This window comes from Pseudopodoces humilis, chromosome 4 (genome assembly GCF_049639895.1).
Source record: "Pseudopodoces humilis isolate 2021_Gansu_Grassland_sample_001 chromosome 4, ASM4963989v1, whole genome shotgun sequence".
Taxonomy (NCBI): domain Eukaryota; kingdom Metazoa; phylum Chordata; class Aves; order Passeriformes; family Paridae; genus Pseudopodoces; species Pseudopodoces humilis.
Window position 1 is genome coordinate 45,000,241 of NC_142203.1, and position 20,806 is coordinate 45,021,046.

The following is a 20,806-nucleotide window of genomic DNA, read 5'->3' on the forward strand; positions in this document are numbered from 1 at the left end:
ATACTAAAGCTTTAAGTAAAAGCAGAGCATTTTGTTTTAAAGTTTCCAAATGGAGCTTTGCTCCTAGTAAGATTGTTTTTCTTTCTTTGCTTTTGTTTTGTTCCAGCCTTTTTCCCTTTGCTATCCCCCCCGTCCCATAAATAAAAGTATCTGCTATCCCAGGAAAACTCCTTTTTCTTCCTGAGTGCATAAGCCCCCAAAATCAAACTGATACAAAATTTGGGGGGCCCCTCAGGACGGCATAATTGACTTCATGTGGCAGAACACAGTTTTATTCAGAGGGAAGGAGCTAGGAGCCGTCCTGCTGGAGCTGCTGCCAGCACGGAGCTGAGGGTCGTTAGAGGAGACAGTTTCAGTCCTCGGGTCTCTCTTCTCCCGCTCCCTCTCCCCGCTTGCTCCCTCTCTCGCTCCCCCTCTCTCTGCGGAGCTGAGCCTTGGCGTCCTCCCCAGAGCTGCTCCTTCACCGGGGGCCGCGTTTAAGGCAGCTTGGTATGCCGGTTCTGACGGGAAAGCGAAAATGTTACTGCAAGGCCAGTTATAACTGATAATTAATCACAGGAGCCAGTGTCTCTGTACCATGCACTTGGTGATACGCGCCTTGTGTGTTACAGTAAATTTTGCACAATTGCTTGGCTCTTCTGGCCGAAGGGAAGGGGATAAGGGAAGAAAAAATAAGGGGGGGGAAAAAAAGGGAGAGGGAAAAAAAAGAGAAAAGAGACGGACAAACTTTCAGCTTGGATGGGGCTCAAGCAGGGGAGGGAAGTTCAACCTGGAGGTTTTTAACAGGGTGACTCCCTACCAAGAGATGTTTTACCCTTCTGAAAACTAGTTTCCAATTATGGCCTGACACTGATGGATAATAATTGAAATATTGTGCTAGCCAGAAGAGGAGTTAGTAAATTTGTGTAGTAATGTTTGACTTTCTTTTAATGTTGGACATGAAATTGAATTAATTCATTTACCTGAGAGGCGTTGTACTGTAAGAAAAGAGAGGGAAAGTAAATAGGTTTTTGTAGTTTAAAGGAACAAAGCATGCCTGAATACTGACCATATTTTAATTTAAAAAAAACTTTAAAGCAAAAAAAACAACTCCAAGGCATATGGTTATTAACCAATAGCGGTTGTCTATGGGTGGCCATTTAAGCAGTATAGCACAGGACAGGATGAAGGCATTTGAATAAGGAATATTTTGATATATCCTGTAGAGGGACCCTGATTACTGCTGATACAGTATGCTGGTATAGAATGTAATCAACGTAAGGCAAATAAGCAACTCTGTTCAATTTCCCATTCTTGAAAGTAAAAAAGTTCATTTCCTGGTAGAGATGCACATTTCAAAAATACTGCTTGGCACTAGGAAGTGTGAATTGCTACTGCGCTGCTCACAAACATTATCAGCTCTATGCCTGTCTGTGATACATAACATGTTTGGTTACACTGATATTAGGCAATGGTATGGAAAGCAGTAACTCTAATTACCTGCTGTATTCTTTTAGCAAGAAATTGGATTAAATTTTAGGGGTGGAGGAAAGGTTCTTTGCGTTTCAGCCACAAAAGGATAACATAACTAGATCCGGATAACAATCAATTGATAAATGATGATAGAACCACATAGATAGTACTAGATTGCCTGTTTAGTATTAGATCTTTTTTAACAGATTTAGACTATGTGGTCTCTGGAAAACTAGAAAATGTTTAACACTGACAAAGAAAGGAAACGAAACTAAATAGAAGAACATCACAATGTGTAAGGGGGGGGGACAAATAATTTGAGACAACTTGCTTATTAAACTAAACCAAACATGTGTGCACTCAAGCTAGGCTCTTTGGTTGCTATTTTTCCTTTTAAATAATATTTTTACGTGCTAATTATTGAATAATAACTGGATTTTGTACATTATTGAACATGCATGCCCATGTTGTACTCTGTATAGAAAGTGAGAAGTAATGCACTAATGAGTAAATGTGTGGTTGATGCTGCATCAGTGTGAATTGGCATACATACACAGTAGCACTGAAAAGGTGGTAACGTCGAACAGATTTATTTCTTAAAAGTCTGCTCTTGACACATTTGCGTACTTGTTAATCTCCTTGTCATATTTTGTTTGTTTGTTTATCATGTGCTAAACATATCCAGTGCAAATATGCTTTCATCATGCTTTTAAGAGGAGGGTAAGTTATTTTGCTAAATGCATTTCTCTCCTCTTTAATGACATTTTGCCTTATATTTCTGATTTGCTGGGGCTTTTATAACTTGCTGGCTTGCACATACAGTATGCAAGTGCAGTTGCAAATTTGTCTAAATTCCAGTGTTTCTTTGTAATTTACTAAAATTTTGAATGTTGTTTTCTGTTATCTATTTTTATCCATTTGCTTGTTAATTATTTTCAGTCCATCTTCTGGAAATGTAAGTATTTTTACAACTTTTCCTATGCTTTAAGAAAAATTGTTTTCATGAGTACGAATAACATGAAGTTATGAAATGTACATAAGTTGCAAGCAAAGTTTGGCATGGTTTGAAAGAACAGTTTAGTGAAACTTTTCCAGCTATACACAGTATTGCTAGGGACATTTCTCTTTTAAATTTCTAAGTGTAATGCTGCTTTTCCACATATTTTTAGAAGCAAACAAACTCTGAGCCCCATCAGTTTTCCTTGGAACTGTAACTTAATCTCAAACAGGTTTTTAGTGGAAAAATTGAAGCATAGAAAGAAGATTTATTTAAAACAAAACAAAACCTTTCAATCTAACCCTCCTCTTACCTCTCAACTCACACTGCACTGCTATTTGCAGACCACAGAAGTGAATAACTTTCCTCAGAATAAAAATAAAGCAACTACATTGTGATATGTGTCTTAGAAAAATTAGGATTGATTGTACAAGTTTGGGCTATTAATAGCAAGTATGATGATAATTATTTTTTGGTCTATTTTCTTTCACAAATGGGAGCACAAAAAAATGGTATCTACACATTCCAGAGCAAATTTTTTTGGTGGGGTGAGAGGGGAAGAGGAATACTATACTAAATTACCTGTGAGAAGTTTATGACATGGCCACTTGACTGCATTGTTCTGCCTATGTACCTTTTGTCCATGTAAAAGTCTGTGGTTTGCTTGAAAGGGGTCATCCCTTCTGTATACAGAAGAATGTCTGATAACCTCAAAGGGCGTAAATCTTAACTTTTAAAAAGGAGTGCTTCTTTGGGTCACTTTGATCAGTGACAGGTCGAGAATGAGCAGAAACCCTTGGCTTCTTTTCCATGCTCATCTGGTTGGGTCCAGGGCACGCACTGCCCATTCTAGTTCTGGCAAGGAGTTGTTAACAACAGAAAAGAAGGTCTGGATTTGATCGATTGAAAAAAAAAAAAAAAAAAAAAAAGCAAAAAACCCAGGCTTTTGTGATTGTCTGCTTTAATAAATGTTTTGTGCATTTGTCAGAATAAGAAATGCCATTTTTCTTCATCCGGTTACCTTAAGGGCTGTAATGTTCTAAAATACTTAAAAGTCATTTCAGAAATGAGACTGTAAGAGAAATGGCTGTAACCCACAGTGACACAAAATGCCAAAGCCATCCACCTTTTTGTTGAGCAAGAGGTATGTTTAATCCATTTCAGATAAAAAGGTAATAGCCTTTCCAGAAGCTATTTTCAACATGAGAGTGAAAAAACAGTATACAGAATTATAAATGGATCTGTGCATCATTATATAGTAATTTAGGATTCACTCAATGATGTAACAAAATTAACAACATAATTTCATTGTGTAACTGTATCTTATTAAAGAACAACTGTCTGACATTCTCTTACAGTTGCTTTATTTAACTTCATGCAAATATTATTAGTAGTGACATTTCTCTATTGTACATTAGATTCTCTCATTAGCATGATGTGTTAGTTATCACCAGAGAAATCACTTCTAGATAGGTGAGCGAGAAGCCAAGAAAACGAAAAATTAAATCAATGATGTATATTAATATAGACGCATCTGTTCACAAGAGATATGGTACAGTAAATTCAACTTTTTTTCCTTGCATAAATGCATGCTTATTCCAAGGAAAACTAAATAATACTTATAATATGTGAAGTATGTGCTTATATTACTAGAAGTATTAAATTGCATACAATGTGCACTGCCTGTTTTGAGCTGTGCTTGTATTGCATCTGATAGTTCCTAGCATTGATGTAGACATAGGCACATAAACTGTTTATTGAACCTGTATTTAAAAATAGGAGAGTAGTCTAATGCCTAATGGATTGAAGGTGAAAGCTTTTTAAATGTTTCTGGGTTGCTGGTCAGAGAGGTTGTATGCAATTTTAACGTTTATTAAGTAATTAACTGTTTTACTGTAGCATATAACTATGAACATGTGAAAAGAGTTCAAACTTAATTTGACAACAGGCTGGAATGCCATACATTGATTTACTATGAACATTTTGAGAGAAAGACTGGCATTGGTAAAATGCATTTCATAGTTTAAAGTAGTTAACAATCACCTTTGTAAGTAAACATCAGCAAAAATAATAAACTTATATCTATATATATATTTATCACACCGTTTTAAAGATGAGTTGTGCCCTGGTGAGGTTTTCTCTTTTTTTGTGCTGTTCATGGTTAAGTTTGTGTGCTAATATGAATTTAGAAGCTTTAGTGGTTGCACTTTCTTATTTCAGATGCTTGCTTTAATTTTGTTGGGTGTTTTGGTAAAGCATGGTTTAAATGTGTGCTTGTCTTTTTATCAAATCAAAAATATTTGCTTCAAGCATTTTTTGCTGCTTCCAATGTACTTTAGAAGACAAGCATTGGGAAATATTGTACCTGACAAAAATTCAGGATGTTTTGTGTGGACTGTACAACCAGACATACAAGTACATGCAACGATAGATACATGGCCATGTGCAGGATCCATGACTGAAAGTAAAAAAATCCATCTCATAGCTTCTCTCACTGTGTTTAGTATTTAAAGGAGAACTTGAATGCACCATAGTGTTTCCCATTCCTTTCTATACATATTAATCTTGCACATATACACATACAGTGTTAGAACATATTTGTGCCATTCTGTATCCGTTGATGATGTGCTAACACTGTCAGAGCTTTGAGATAAGTATGCACAACACTAAAATCTGCATGAATCATTGAAACATATTAAATCACATGCTTAAATATATATTGTGCAATAAGTACTAGTGTTTAACACTTTAAAATACACAGTTTTATATTTTTTGATTTTGTATTTTAGTAGTTACTCATTCACGTATAGTTTTATAGGGATTTGATTAATGTAGTGACGGAACAGATTTGGTATAAAACAGCAGCAGAGTCTCCTGCTCTTATGTCAGGGTTAAGAGCCAAGGCAAATCTTCCCTAACTAATTAGATGCTGAGTAAGGCATCTTAGTGAAGTTGGGGCAAAAGTGAATGGGTCACAGCTGAGGCAAGATTGCAAGGACTGTAGTGATAGTGAAAGCATTCGCATTTGCCAGGTCATTGTGACACTGTGCTGATTGCAAAGGAACACCCTGTTCACTGATACAGAACTGCCGTCATAAAGTAGAATCAGAAACAAAAGCTTTAAAGAGCATTTACTTCTTACTAGAAATGCTCAAAACATATGCTCTGTATAGCTTCCTTCGCTCAGTTATTTTTCTTGAACAATAGTGCTTGTGCTATTGTAAAAGGATTTGCCTTGTAGACTAATGTTTCTTCACAGTTTAGAAGAATTTCCAAACTTGAGGCTCCTAGTATACCCAGGAGGTGATGAATCATACTGGCTTAAGAAAGAGAAGGCTGAAACAGAGAAGAGGGAGAAAGGGAGAATTCCACTGTTACTGTCTCAATCATTTAGCTTGGAAAGAGAACCAGTAATGCAGCTTTTTGCTATAATTTGGAGAGTGTAAAGACAAAATTTCAGCATCCAGATAAACCGTAATCAAGGGGTTTATTTTTTGCCCAGCTGAGCTGTAGAAAAGAGTGAACTTAAAAAGCATTTTTACATAATGAATTTCTGTATGTTTATGTACAGTTTTTCAATGAGGTAAAACACATTCTTTAGTTTAACATCAGTCTGTCTAACAAATGTCCAAAATAAGAGACTGTACATCAGCCAATGGACAGGCATCTGTTGCTTTACTGTTCACCCTACTCATTATTGTAATGCCCTAATGCCTCCTTCCCTTTACTGAAATACTTGACAACTGTTTTCTAAATTATTTTTGTTCACTGACAGAGAAAACAGTGCCACTTGTATGGCTATTTCACACAGTATTTTGTCATAGAAAAGCCATCTCTTTTGGAGGGCGGGGGGGGGGAGGGGGGATGAACATCTCAGAATTGCTTTGATCAGTGTGAACTTGCCAACAGTGTACCATTGATGCTATTCTGACTCTCTTGGGAAGCCATTGCATCCCCATCCTCTACTGATGATGCGTATCTGTGCACTTGTGCAAAGGAAAGGAGAGTGTCATCTGCCACTTAGAGAACATGGGAGTTCAGGAAAGAAAATGTCATGATTACGATCCTACTGTTCCCTCCCATGCACCACACAGAACTCAGCAATCTTCTCTTACAAAGTGAATAATAAGCAATACTTTAAGAAGTTTTATGGAAAGCAAGAAAATTTATTCTGGGCTTATCATTGAAGTTGAAATATACTGTCACTGGCAGGTAAACTTACTGTGTTATTTGAGGTGGTGTTTATCTGAAAATGGCCCACAGTACAAACACACCAGTAGAGATCGGTGCTGCAGTCTGCCTACATGTGGGTTTTGGAATATTTCCCTTATAAAGGAAATTGAGTGACATGGTTAATGCCTATTTTTTCAATACCTGCTGCAATTAATGTTTAAAACAGAGCTTTAATTGTTCTTTTTTTGCAGTAACTTTTAACAACTCAGGGAACAGCAAGACACACCTAATGAACACAATTTGTTTGTTTGTGGTATTTCTTTTCAAACTTTATTTCACCAGAATTCCAGGAAAGGAGATAGATTACCTGAATCTCTGCATGTTATTTTCTCCATGTGTTCTTTAGTGCATTTGTTAAAGATTGGTATCTTTAAAATGCAATACTTCTAGCTTTGAACAGTTTATTTCTTTTCATCTGAACAATTCAACATTTGGTGTACTAGTAAGAAGAAAACAGAATGTAAAGGATCACATCCTCACTGTGATCCAAGCATGTGTTTTCCATTCATGTCATTGGAGGCTCTGTCATGCATCAAGGACAACATATAGTTTAGGTACAGAATCACAGATAGCAGTATGCTAGCCTTCAGAGAGAGCTGTAAGCAGGGGCTCAGTTCTATAAGCCTTCTGTACATGTGTAACTATTGTAAAGCTAAATGTGCAGGTAGCAATTTTGCAAGACAAAATTCTGTGGTGGTAGAGAAAGTTGCACTTGTGTATTTTAATCTCTTCTATTACTTAGACACCAAGGAAATGAATATCATTTAAAAAAACTAAAATAGCTTTTGCACTTTCTTAAGGAAACCTAAACCTGCTTTCCTGGTTCATTAGAATCCAGAAATTAAACAAGGTTCTCTGTTAAAGCCTGGTCAGGTGTGAGCTTTTATACCTTATGGGCCTCTGTTTGGCATTATATCTCTGTTACTGAAAGCTCAATTTTTTGTGTGTTACCTTGGAAGTTACCAGTGCAAAATTATGGTTGCTTTCTCTTTGTCTCTGAACTTTTGAATTTTTTCAACCAGAAATCACAGAATGAAATATGGGCAGGATGATTCAACATGAAATAAATTGGAGGAGAAATGTTTACAGGACTCCTTGCTAACTGGAATTGCCAACTTTTCCAAAGAAAAAGTAGCAACATAATAGGATAAAGAGTGATTTGATCAATAAGGTAGAATTTTGAAGGGAATTATTCTAGTTTACCTAAAAATTTGGCTTCCCAAAGTGTTCTTTCTTCTCTGTTTTCTCATTATAAATATATACATATAAAAAAAACCCCAGAAGATGTTATTGTCAGATCTTTTTATGCAGATTGATTTTCTTTTAGCATATTCATTGCCCTTTGCCTGCACAGAATACAAAACCTTGTGTACTGTACTGCAGTTTTATTGCTGCTTTCAGAGGGATGTCTTGTGAGATGTTACGGCTCCTGCGGAAGTACAACGGCAAAATGTCATTTTATGATAGATCATTATTGATACCCTTTATTTATTTATGTCTGTCCTCATTTTTTCTTTCCCTGAAGTTTTTCTTTCTCTGTATATATATCTGAATATGTACCAAAAGAAAAACTCTTCTTGGTAGTAATTGAATAATTAAAGCATCTTGATTATAAGAATCTATAGGAGGACATAAGGGGCAGAGAGGAGAAGCATCACTTCCAAGGATGGCTTAATGTAAATGCTGACATGGAGAGTTCAGTGTTGTTTTATTTAGTGTGTCTGTATGCAAAAAAAAAACAATAAAAATGTGTGATGTCCTGGATTATCACATGGAAGGTGGTGAAGAACATATAAATTTTGGCATTGTTAATATTTGAAGAAAAACCCCTCATTGTGTTTGTATTCTTGTATATCAAATATGTTTATTTGATAAAGAAAATATTAAGAAAAATGGGAAAATTAAACTCCTGGAATACTTGAATACTATTTTTTTCCACAAAGGCTTAGTAGACAAAAATAAGTAAGACTGGACTTCACTGAGATGTTCCAGAGCAAATTAAGTTATTCAAATTAAACCCACAAGCCTGTATCACTGTGTTCAGACTTAGTTCTTAATTAAAAATGTGCCTTTTCTTTCTTGCAAGAATTCTCTAAAAAATTTTATGGCAATCTTTAAAGTGGAATTCATAGGAAAACAGTCTCCTCGGAAGTGGTAGCAGCATTTTTTCTGAGTAGTGGATGTGTTTTCACACTTCGTATCATAACTTTTAGTAGCTGTTTGTTCCCTGAACAGTTTACTTTTTAAAATACATAAATTTGATAAGAACATCTGAAATAGATGTCTTGGGGAGGAGGGAGGTAAAAACTAATGAAGAGTATGTAAGGAAAAAATAATTGCTTCCAGCTGGCTTTATATAATAAAGCTACTATTAAAATGAGGAGCTCCATTAGCAAGGCTTTAATTATATATTTTCTTACATTTCTAAATAAACATTATAGTCTTTAAAAAAAATAACACTTAAGAGTAAAGTGTGACAGCTCTCACACTAGCCAGGGAAAAATATTAAGAAGCACCAACTCATCTACCCTGCCTTAATGCCCCACAGCATTTGACATTGCTGGAATGCCTCCTGCAGCTGGTGGCATATGACTGTCATTTGCAGGCAGGATATACGGAGAGTTTACACAATGGAGGCATTCATGAAAGTGTTCCTCATCTGGGACTCCTGCAAGCTCTCATTTTATTGACCCTGTCAGAATTTAACTGGTAGGCTGTCAAATTATGTGTTGCTTTATCTAATATTAGTTTTTCTTTTAAATTAGAATGCACAGAAGAAAGGGTTGTGGAAAGCAGGTATGAAAAGCAAAAACTTCTGGCTTACTGTTTCTAAAACAGGAAAAACATAACAACTGTGTAAAAACTTTATCATTTGTTCTGAAAATTGTAGGGATTCTGTATTTTGTTGATGATTAAATACTGTTGCATATTTATTGATTTTTTTTCAGAGTTTGGGGTAGGGTGTTCTTTTTTTTTTTTTTTTTTTAACATTCAAAGCCTTAAACAGAAATCTGTTTTCTGAATTACTGTGTTCCTCAAGTGTAACTCAAACAATGGTGTACAAACAATTTTATGAAACAGCTCACTCTAATTGGTTGTGTTCTTAAAGACGTCAGGAAAAGTGCTCTTTTTACAAACTTCTCCAGAAAGAGATTTCTTTGTATGTTTTGCTGCTTCTTCATGCAGAATGACATAAAGAAATGTCCAGCGAGAACTGCTCATTAGCAGTTTTGATTACATTCTGCAAACAATGTAATAATCTAAAAGTTGATTGATGATTTAAAATATGTTATTTATATCACAGATTGGCTGCTTATTAATTCAGTGGTGTTGAGACATGACCTCTCCAAAGCCATAATTTGCATAAAAAAAATAGAATGTGTGCACAGCTTCATTGATATCTGGGAGAGAACTAGTTACAGCAGCAGACAGCACACCAAAACATTGGCTTCATGCAGATGGAGCATACTGCAAAGGAGGTACCTTACGCAGTGAGTTACTAATTTTAATAGATCCTCCTATCCACTAGTCCATTGTTAATGCAATGTTGAAGTTCAGTTCAGGGTGGAGAGGGGAAGAAAAAGAAAGGGAATGAGAGTGAATGGTCAGATTAAAGGGAAATAAATTTTAACCTGGGGTCTATCAGTGACTTCCCTTCTGCTAGGAAAATTACCCTCAACTTGCCCAATATGTTTTTGTTCATGTATAGAAATAAGGGACATCTGTCTGTCTGGCATGGGATCTCATTATCGTAGATTTTATTTGCTACATTTTTTTAATAATTCTTCTATTCTTAAAAAAAAAGTTGGATATCCATTGTAATAGTGGTAGCTGAATAGTAAACACTATTATAAATTGTAAAATGTGTATGACTGGCTGTGTTTGTTTCCAGTGTATAACATCAATTTTATTTGTACTTTCATTTCCTACTTGTATAAAACAAAATAATTTTGTCACAGAAGACAAAATTATGTAAATAGAATGTTATTATACTATTTTGAAAGACTTCTTAAAATATTGCTCTGGAGTCTACTGAGTTGTTGATTTTTCTCTGCAGGGATAAATAAGAAAAAGAACTGAAACATTTAAATTTAGTTGAGAATGTGAGGGTTTTTAACATTTTGATACAGCATTTTGAAGACACTGTCTCCCCTAAATATGAAAAAAAAACCCGCTTGTATAAGCTGCAATATTAAATTAGTACTTAGAAATCCATGGATAATTTATTTACAAGAACTTGCCAAATGTATAGTATCTCTCATGAGTGAATTTTCATTTGAAGGAAAATGCTGTTCCTCCAGTTTTGGTATAGCAATTAAGTTAAAGTTGCATTTTTGGTTTTCTTTTCATTAAAAATTGAGAAAAAATAAAGCTGGTACCTACTGGTGTATGTTTTCGTTAATGAGGGTAGTTTCATTAGTGGCTTCCCAGTCTGATTGTCTAAGAATTGAAGTAAAATCTGGGGTTTAGAACATTTAGGCATTTTCTACCTCATCAGACCTATCTGAAAATTAATTTAAAATAATTTCTATCCATTTTCTTGTGGTGAAATCTTCATTGAGTTAGTCATCCTGTCAGTACACTATTACAGGTGAAACCCCAGATATCTCAAAATTTTCTGCTTATACAAAGGTTTTCTATGGAAGACCTATTTTTAACACTTGAGAAGATTATAATTTTTAATGCCTAGTCCTATTCTCATTGAAATCAATACAAATATAGTCTATAATCAAGCATTGTTGTGAGAGCTTTTCCCGCAGTCTTTCCCCAGGAAAACCTAATTCATGTTTTGCTTCTTCTGTGATGGAGCATGTTAAATATTAAAGGAAGAAATAACTGTAGAAGTAAATTGGGGAAGGGATTAAAGCATTGTACTCTAGCTTCAAATAATGTATTATTTGTAAAAGCATGACCTTTAAAGTCTAGGTTCTTCAAAATTTTAATTATACACTTATGAGAGACTGTGTAGTATAAGCTAGCTGTGTGGTATATGTGAGTTTAAAAAAATAATCCTCTGATAACTCAGTGCTCAATAACTCTGATAATTCATGCATTTTTAAACTTTAAAATGCAATTTTAATCTTGCATAAAAATGTATGGTTTCTTAATGTATTTCTTAATTTAAAAAATTTTTCAGAAGGCAGTGGGAGAAAATTATTTAATTCAAAGTATAGACAGCAATGATGTTAAAAAGGAAAACATCACAGAACCCCAAAACAAAAATAACCCAGATGTATACATCTTTAGTTGATACTTATGTATCTTTTGCATGAAAGTGCTTAGACATGAAATGATGTATTTCTCCATGTGCTTATTTTATTTTATTTTATTTTATTTATTTATTTTATTTTATTTCATTTAATTTAATTTCATTTTATTTATTGCTTTGTTTTAAGGTTAAGGATAAAAGGTCAGGTGTGAAGATGCTAAGGCAATTCCACCCATAAGCAGTTTTATAAAGAGGTAGTTAAATTCGGTTTTCTACAAACAGACCCAAATAAATAATGATTCCTATGATTTTCAAATTTACATTTTTAATGGTCTTTTTTAATGATATGGACTAAAATAAAACTCTTCTAACACGTAAAGTTCATGAAATATCTAAATTTGTAAATGCAAAAAGTAACACTGTAAACAGGAGACTGATTTTAAATGACTGTTTTGTTTCTCATTTCTGAGCCTGTCCTTTCTATACCACATCCCTATCCCTTCCAAAATTCAGCTGTGGTCAGGTGTGGCATTTTGCTTCTATCCACTGACTTGCATATGCATGTTTATACACCTACAAACAGTAAAAAAGAAAACTGACTAAATGTGGCTTCAGGGAAAAGAAAGGAGTGGTGGGCACAGATACCAGCTGGAGCTTGATGCATGTGTTCTCTTCTGTGGCACTGTTTTGTTGTTGATGTGGGAATGTAGCTAAACAGTGGCTACAGATGCTCCACTAAATAAGGATCCACATAAATTCCAGCTGTGAACTTATGATTCATCCTTCCCTGCACAAAAGATATGTTTCCATATGTCCCATTATGTTCCATATTTGATTTTTATCACACACTCTGTGCCAGTCTCAATCTTGTCTGCATGCTTTTTGTGAATTCTGTAACCCTTTCTTTCTTTCTCTCTTTCTTTCTTTCTTCTTTGAATTAGTTATACCACACTCTAGCCTCCATGCAAAAAATCCACATTACAATCATACAGTATCCTTGTAAATAATTTTTTAATTAATAAAGTATGAAAATGATGTATCCATGTAAACACTGTAACACTGAGACTGGGCATATCTAAAAAAATTACACTTTCCACTTGGAAAGTGTTTTTCTAGAAGCTAACTCTGCAGTCCTTAAAATGATCAGAGTCCTAAATAATTTAATTTAAAAAAATTACCTGTGTCTAACTTTATCTAGTATAAATGCTTTTTTTCTGATATTATCTGTAATAATTTCAGGTAACTAATGTACATAGCCTCTTTATATTTTTAAGCATGTAATTGATTCATAAGGAATTTAATTTTTAATTATGAATAATATCAATTTTTAACAGTTCAGGCTCTCTGAGACTCACTGAAAAGAATGGCAAAACCATCAGTGGTTCCATGGTACCAAATAAAATATGTCAATTCATATTTTTTTTTTAATGTTGCTCTTATTCATTATATTCTTCAGATTGGAATTCAGGGTATCTCTTCTTCTGCTACCACATTGCAGATCAGAAAAGTGGCTTCTAGAAATTCAGGTATCCAGACCCAAGAGCATAGAAATTCCTATAGTTTAAAATACTAACAGACAAAGTAAGGATTTGAAAATGCTAGCTGAATTTCAGTGTAGGATTTTGAGTCAGCTTATTGTAATAGAGTTAGGAGAAACATGGTCCCAGAATTCTAATTGGACTGAAGTATGCCTGCTGGTCACCTGCAAGAACTTTGCACCAAGTTTTACTTGTGATAGTCATTGACTACGATTAAACCACTCGAAGTGTGGGCCAGAAGACAGCATTATTTGCTAGATAGATGTGGCCCAGAACATCACTGTCTTTGTGAAGACAAAACCTCAGTGGTTGCTGTAATTATTAGTCAATAAAGCACTAAATTTGGTCATTGGTTTTTGCAAGTTGTTGAAGCCAGTGCTTTGAGCTCCAGAAAACCTTTAAATTACATATCTGGAACTGGATGAAATGCTGTCCATCTTCAGAAGTGAAGTTGCTTTGCAGATCTCACATCAGTGCTGTAATTTCCCCGCAGTCAATTAGGGTACACTCACCCATATAGGTAGTTGCAATTCTATTGACTGAAGAAAAGTGTTATGAGTACAGTTTTCTGAAACAAGGTGTCTCAAAGTAATTACTGATATATGCTGTAAGGAGGCATCATTTAGCGGTGTGCAGAATTTGATGTCCAATGCCTTTATGTCTATTGTGTTCAGCGAAAGATAAGTTCTGTCCATAATTGAAAATCAGCATTATACTAATATTTTTGAATGGAATGGATGTTTAATTACTTTGTATTTTAAATTGAATGTGTTTGTGTTATAGATTTCAATAGGAATAAAAGGGAAAATATCTAGATAAAAGGATGAGTAAGTGGAGTCTGCTCTTGGCCATGTCTGAGATACAACTGAGTCGAACCACTGATCATTGTGAAATTCCAATCAAAATGCAGATAAGTTTGGCATAAACATAATAAAGTGTTGCTGTGTTTCCAGAACTGTAAAGAAGACTTCAACTGGTGAAGAGGCTGGAGACTATCAGTTTATTTTACAGCTAGTTTAGGTATTTCAAATCAAGTGAGTGGTGCTGCTTGTAACGAAGCATCTGCAAAATGTGTTGTGTGACATTGATATTCTATGTTCAAGAAGTTTGATGTGAACACAGCAGTGACTTACCACTTTTAGCAACCTTCTCAACTGGGAATTAGATAAAATACTTTTAATTTGGGCATGAGGTTGGGTGAGAGTACTGGGACAGGAGTATAATTTCAGATGCTATTAATTTTCATAAAATAACATTTGTGTGCTTTGTCTCGCCAGATACTCTACAACGCTTTTCCTCATTTCACGTGCCAGGCTGTTTTTATATTATCATTTCCTTCTCTGCTGTGTTTATCTTTTCTGAAAATGGTGAATGTAAGCTATTACTGACTGGGTGGGTGGCACACATTTTCACAGTAACTTTTAAAACACAGAGCAAGCATTTTATTTGGGTTTTAAAACCACTGAGAGAACTTAATGCAGCTGCTTTCATGGCATCAAAGTGAAACATGTAGAAATCTCACTTTCTATTCTAAATAACCTTAGGGCTGTTGAGTCAGATATTTCTGGGTTGACGTGTTTTGCACAGGAGTGACAGTGGCATTGAGTATATATAGTAAATCCTAGTGTTCCACTGAATCTCTTCACTCTTTCATGAGCTTCACAGGGTACTCATCCTTAACAAAATGTCAAGTTAAAACATGTCACTTTGCCATGTTTGAAATTACTTACTTGTTTTTAATCAAAAAGCAACTCTTAATGGGCTGTTTTACTGTAGGCAGTAAGGAAAGGAGCCTTCCAGTTTAGCAGCAGTAGTTCCTCTGACCCATTATTTGCTGTCATTCCTACTTCTCATCCAGCAATGTGAAGGAGGCTACATGATAAAAATCTGAGCATGCTGAATCAGGATGCTGGTGCTGCATATCCTATGCCAAGCAGAATTAATATATTCAGGGAAATCTAAGATTTTTTTTAATGGACATCTTTCTATGTTATTTAGAAGTCCTGAATTTCCTAGGAACTTCATTGTAACTGTGATATCTGTTGACAGCAGATACTGCTGATACTGCTGATAGTAAAGGTGATTTGGAGTACAGTGTCTCTTTGATTTTTGTCCCAAACTAAGGGTGAATTTAAGATGAGAAGTGCCATATATTCAACATAATCTTTGGATCCTATCCTGTGAAATGGGAGGCTTTCTTAACATGTGTTAGTCAGATGCTCAAGCTGTATAGGTTCAGTGAATTTAGTTCATATTCTTTTTAAGAATGAAATGGCCCTTCAGTTTCTAGGCTAGCTAATAATCCTCCTCTTAACTATGCTGTACATATCGCAGATGGTGCTTGACAGACTAGTCAGTGTCTCAAAGGTCACCACAACACTATTAGCTAGATCACTATGCCCTTTGTTTCTTGAGGATGCTTCTGCTACAGTACTTGTTTCTTGAAAAAATTACAGGAGTAAACTTTGGGGTTTGTTCTGAAAGGAAACCTTAACAGCTTCTCTCCTCACCAACAAGTGCTTCAAATGTGGAGTTGTTTTTTGTCAGTGAAGTGCTCTGAAGTTTAGCATTCTGCTAATACAGGTATGATCAGTGGTGTAGTTCTGTTCTTTGCTGTTGTTTTGTGTGAAGATGCAACACCGAGGATGACTGATATTTTAATTTTTTGTCATAGTTTCCTTTTAGAGCTTTCATTGTGTTTTGAGGGCTTATTTCAGCACCTGACAAAGAAGAACGTTTTTCTGGTGTCCAAAGCCATATGGGTTCATTCAGTGTAGTTCGAAAACACTGAAATGACTAAAGGGTGTTTTAAAAGCAAATAGGAAAAAGTGAGGGTTTTAACACCATTGTTGTTGCTTTATTGAAATGTTTACAACCATAGCCATAAAAATCAGCACACCTTTGTCCTAGGTGCAGAAATATGCAGTGGAAGATCTTGTTTCTTTTTGGGTAATGCATGTTTATGAATATATTTTGCAGCAAAAAACTGTATTTCTTCTGCCTTGTAACTAAAAGTCTGCACTTGTGTGTTATATTACTGAAGTAATGTGACTTTACAAGGCCAGGCTCAGATTTGGAGGGATAACTTGCAAATTCCAAAGCTCCTTTTTTTAAAAAAAAACCGAGACAAAGACACTTCCTGAGGCAAGTTCATCTATACTGTTAATACAACTCTTACAATTTTTTGCTTAAACTGATTGTGCAATGTCAGACTTAATTTTTAAAGTTCTTTCACAATATATGACACACATGTTGCTTTTTCTGTTACGTTTAAGAAGTCAGGTGGAAGTAATGTCTCATAGAATTGTATCCTTGAAATATTTTGTAGTTGTTTGTGCATTTTCAGTAATAGATGTTAAGGTATGCATATGCTTAATTTTTTTTTTTTTGGTGGGAAATTTAATTTAAGTATTTTGAATGTATTCTTTCTATAGTCTCCTTTTTTCCTAATTTATTACATTTGATACCAGCTGAAACTCCATTTTTTTAGACATTGTTTTCATTTATTTTTATGTTAGCAGTAGGATTGCATTTGTCTGTCAGTCAACAAATACTCAGGAAAGACAAGCTCTTCATGGGATTTCCATTGGTTTTCAGATAGTTAAACCATTATTAGAATTTAACATTATATTGCAAAGTGAGCAGTACCATCCTGGATGAAAGAAATTTCCCTATGTACTAAAAATAAACTGAATACAATGGGTGTTGTTTCCAAACAGAAACATAGATGTTCTTTTATAGTACATGATCTTTGTCACACAGGGAAGCATGCTGTAGAAATGACTTTTTATCTGCATGAAATATACATTTTAAAAAAATGCAAATTCATTTAGCTAGCAACTCTGTAAATATTTTTAAACTACTTTTCTAGTGTAGGAAATTTCCATTTTAATTAGATTGCTACAGGTTAATAGAGGTATGGGAGAGATGCTGGAAGTTAATTTGTATCCAGGCAAACTCAGCTAATTTCTTATATCTTTATACTGCTGTATCTCCTTTTCCATCCTATTACTTCTAAATTTAAAGGTTCCAGGAATATCAAGAAAATACTTAATATTTCAAAAAATATTCGGTCTTCACACAACTATTTGAATTGGCATTTCTTAGTGTCCTTGTCCCCACCCCCCGCCACACAGCTGTCACTAAGAGAGGAAAAGGACTGGGGGGAGGGAATGAGGGAGCCCTGCTAAAATCGTGTCACGTAGCACTAATTCATCTGCTCTCATTAGAGTGAGCGAGGGACAGCAGTGATGGCCAAGAGCTGCACTCCACACATGACACACGAACAGTTTGGGGAATAGAAAATTGCTTTCTCAGGAAGCCCAGCCAATTAAGGACTTGACCATATTGAATGTCAAGTGTTAATTTAGGTTTTTCTTCATTTTCCCAGTAGTAATGCGGGTCCTGTGATGAGCAAATACATGTCAAGTAAAAGTTGATTGCATGAAGGACCTGGGTATTATATGTCACTGACAAGTCACAAATGTACTCTAGTCTTTTAACCCCTTAGGTGAGTCCAGAAAGGAGGGGAGGGGAGTTGCAGAGGGGGATTAAATGTACTATAATGATAAGAATAGATAGCTTATATTAGGGAGAAGTCTGGACGGGACAGACAGGATTAGAAATTTGTGAGAGAGGCTAGGATGCAGACTTTCTGCAATTAGTGCACATATGTGGTACCTTTCTGGGTTATAATTAATAAACAGACTTAAAAACCCCCTCAGGATTTTTTTTTCATGTTTTAAAGAAGCATATGAAGCATGCATGGTATATCCTTCATAAGGTTTCATGCAAGGGGAAGGAAAAGAGGTACACAGTGCCAAAAATATGTGGTGTTCCTTAAGGGGTTTCTGTTTTGAAAGAAAATAATTTTGCATTCTTCATGGAAAAGAAAATATGTATTTCCAAGGTCTTTGTTGTTATAAAAATAACCTAAAAGAAAAGACAAAGCCTCCATGCAAAAGAATGAAATTATGAAACATTTTCCTGTCAAAACAAAATTTATTTTCCAGCTTGTGTATTTCTCCAGGTTAATTTCACAATTATCAGTAACCCCCAGAAAGGCCACCTACCCTTATCTTATCTGGTACCTGCCTCTCTACTAGGGAAGTAAGGGATGGCAAAGGCAGTAGTACTGAAGTCCATTTAAGTGAAGTAGCATTTCCTTTTACTAGATGTGGATACTTAGGTATCATCTATAGCATCTAATTTCCATTCATCAGCATATTATTTACATATGAATGTTCTGAAAATAAGAGAGTGTCTGTTTCTATTGCAATTTTATAATTGACAAAAAAAATTCCTGCAACAATATAGGTGTTGTGTAGTACAAATACAAGGAAATATAAATGACAATTATGCAAGCACCTATAAAGTTGTCCATGCCTATTTAATTCAAACTGAAATGGTAGGACCCACTTATGCTTTCCAGGAATTTAAAGAAATTATTTTCTCTTCCTAAATTTGTTTTGTTTAATATCTAAGCTACAGATATCCATCTGTAACTGTTTGAAGCTGGTCAGAAAGCACTATACTTTTGTGTTAAATATTACTGAGCTGATCCTAATTAGTACATGTTATCCCTATTGCTTCTCTGGATTTAGCTTCTCTGCAGTATGATGAAGATATTTAGGTGGCAAGGTACCCTGCCACTGTCCATGATGAATATACAGACACAAACCAGACTTCATTTGCATGCAGGTAGCTTGACATTTTAAATTAATGCAAAGTTTACCAATAAATACATGACCAAAAAAGAAAAAAAAATAATAAATTTGAAACAGAAATCTTTTCCAGTCAAAAGCAATTTAGGTTTGATCTGTGTTTTCTGGACTGACATTCACTTGTCTATGCATATGAAATGGTGCTGTCTACATAATAGAAACAAACACATCTTTTGTTAATAAACAGTTTCAAGAATCTGACCTCAAGACAATCAATAATACTTTTTTTATGACAGTTCCACTTCAAGTATGCATAGAAACTCCTTATACATACGTGCCATCTCAAAATAAACCCAACTTACTTTTCCCTCCCCAGCCTCCTCTCCTTTGTATTTCAGTAGCATCTGTAGATCTCAGCTGGCATTTAGAGCGGCATTTTAATCGTAGCAGCTTCTCTTCTGCTAGGTGTGCAGAGGGATTTTGCCAAGTTTCCTTAAACTAAATTCCGATGATGGCATCTCAGGTTGCTGATTCAAGATTTTGCTGCTCTGTGGTGTCACTTTTGACGGATGGCACCTAATGCAATCAGCCACCACTGAGGCAAGGCCTTCATTTGACCAAAGGGTCCAAAAGAAAAAAAGGGAAAAAGAAAAAAACCCCTCCAGCCGTCCACCCAACAGCAAAATAGGGCAGACTGTTCCTGAATCGCTATTTCCCAATGCTTTAGCAGAAGATGCCTCCCTTTGCGCATGTTTTTGATAAATTTAAGAAGTCAAATCACTGACACAGATGGATAATCCAAGTGTATAGGGTGAAGAGTTATAAATTAACACATTATTCCCTCTTAATGTGAAATACTTGAGAATGCATTTTCTCAGTCCCCTGACATCTACCCAGTGAGGGCTCGCATTGTACTTTTCAAGTGGCATTGATTTGTTAAAGCGCTGAATTAGCATCTCAGGCCAGCTGCCTGTTCCACTGTTGTGTTGTTGGGTTCATTCTCTTTCTCTCTGCCTTGCTTCCCGCTGCCTTGGCCACACACAGGGCTTCAGCCTGCTTACCCCAGCTTTTCCCCTCTGTTATTTTAGCTAATCCACACTCACCAAATGTGCCTTGCCGGGCTGAGTAAATTAACGTATTTCTCTTTGCATAAAGCTGGTAATATGCACATGTGTGTATATTCATGTGCATGTATGTGTAATATTTTTGGTTGGACTGGGGAAGGAATAAGCAGGGGGCAGAGGGGAGAAGGCTGCAAGGATGAATGTATGCATTTACCAGCCGCATTCTCTATTGAAGCTACACATTGTTCTTTTATTTAATTTGTGTTGTGACGATGTCTTCTGTACAGCAGCTGAGTCAAAGGGAAAAGAGAGAAGTAGTAATATATGTCAACTCAGAAAAGCTATTGAAATGCAATATTAAACTGCATACCTTAGGTCTGAATTTAAGAGCCTCTATTACTTTGTCTAGTTGATCATTAGTGAATGACTGCTTGGATCTAAAGGTAGTTTATGCTTACATGCTTGTATTGAAATATGTTATTTATAACTGTGGGGTTTTTTTAGTCTGATTGTAATTATCTTGTTTAAAGACTTTCTTATTCCCATCCTTCATTTCCTCTCTCAGCCTGTCCCCTATTACTGCTGCCTTGCTATTCACTTTTAATATTTTCAGTGCAACTTCCTATTTTATATTTCTCATGGTGGCATCT

General features: G+C 35.4%; 1 protein-coding gene across 3 annotated transcripts in view; it reads left to right on the top strand.

The window, feature by feature from the left end:
* Positions 1 to 20,806, top strand: part of BNC2 (basonuclin zinc finger protein 2) — a 346,001-nt gene that overhangs the window by 95,340 nt on the left and 229,855 nt on the right. The window lies entirely within an intron of this gene.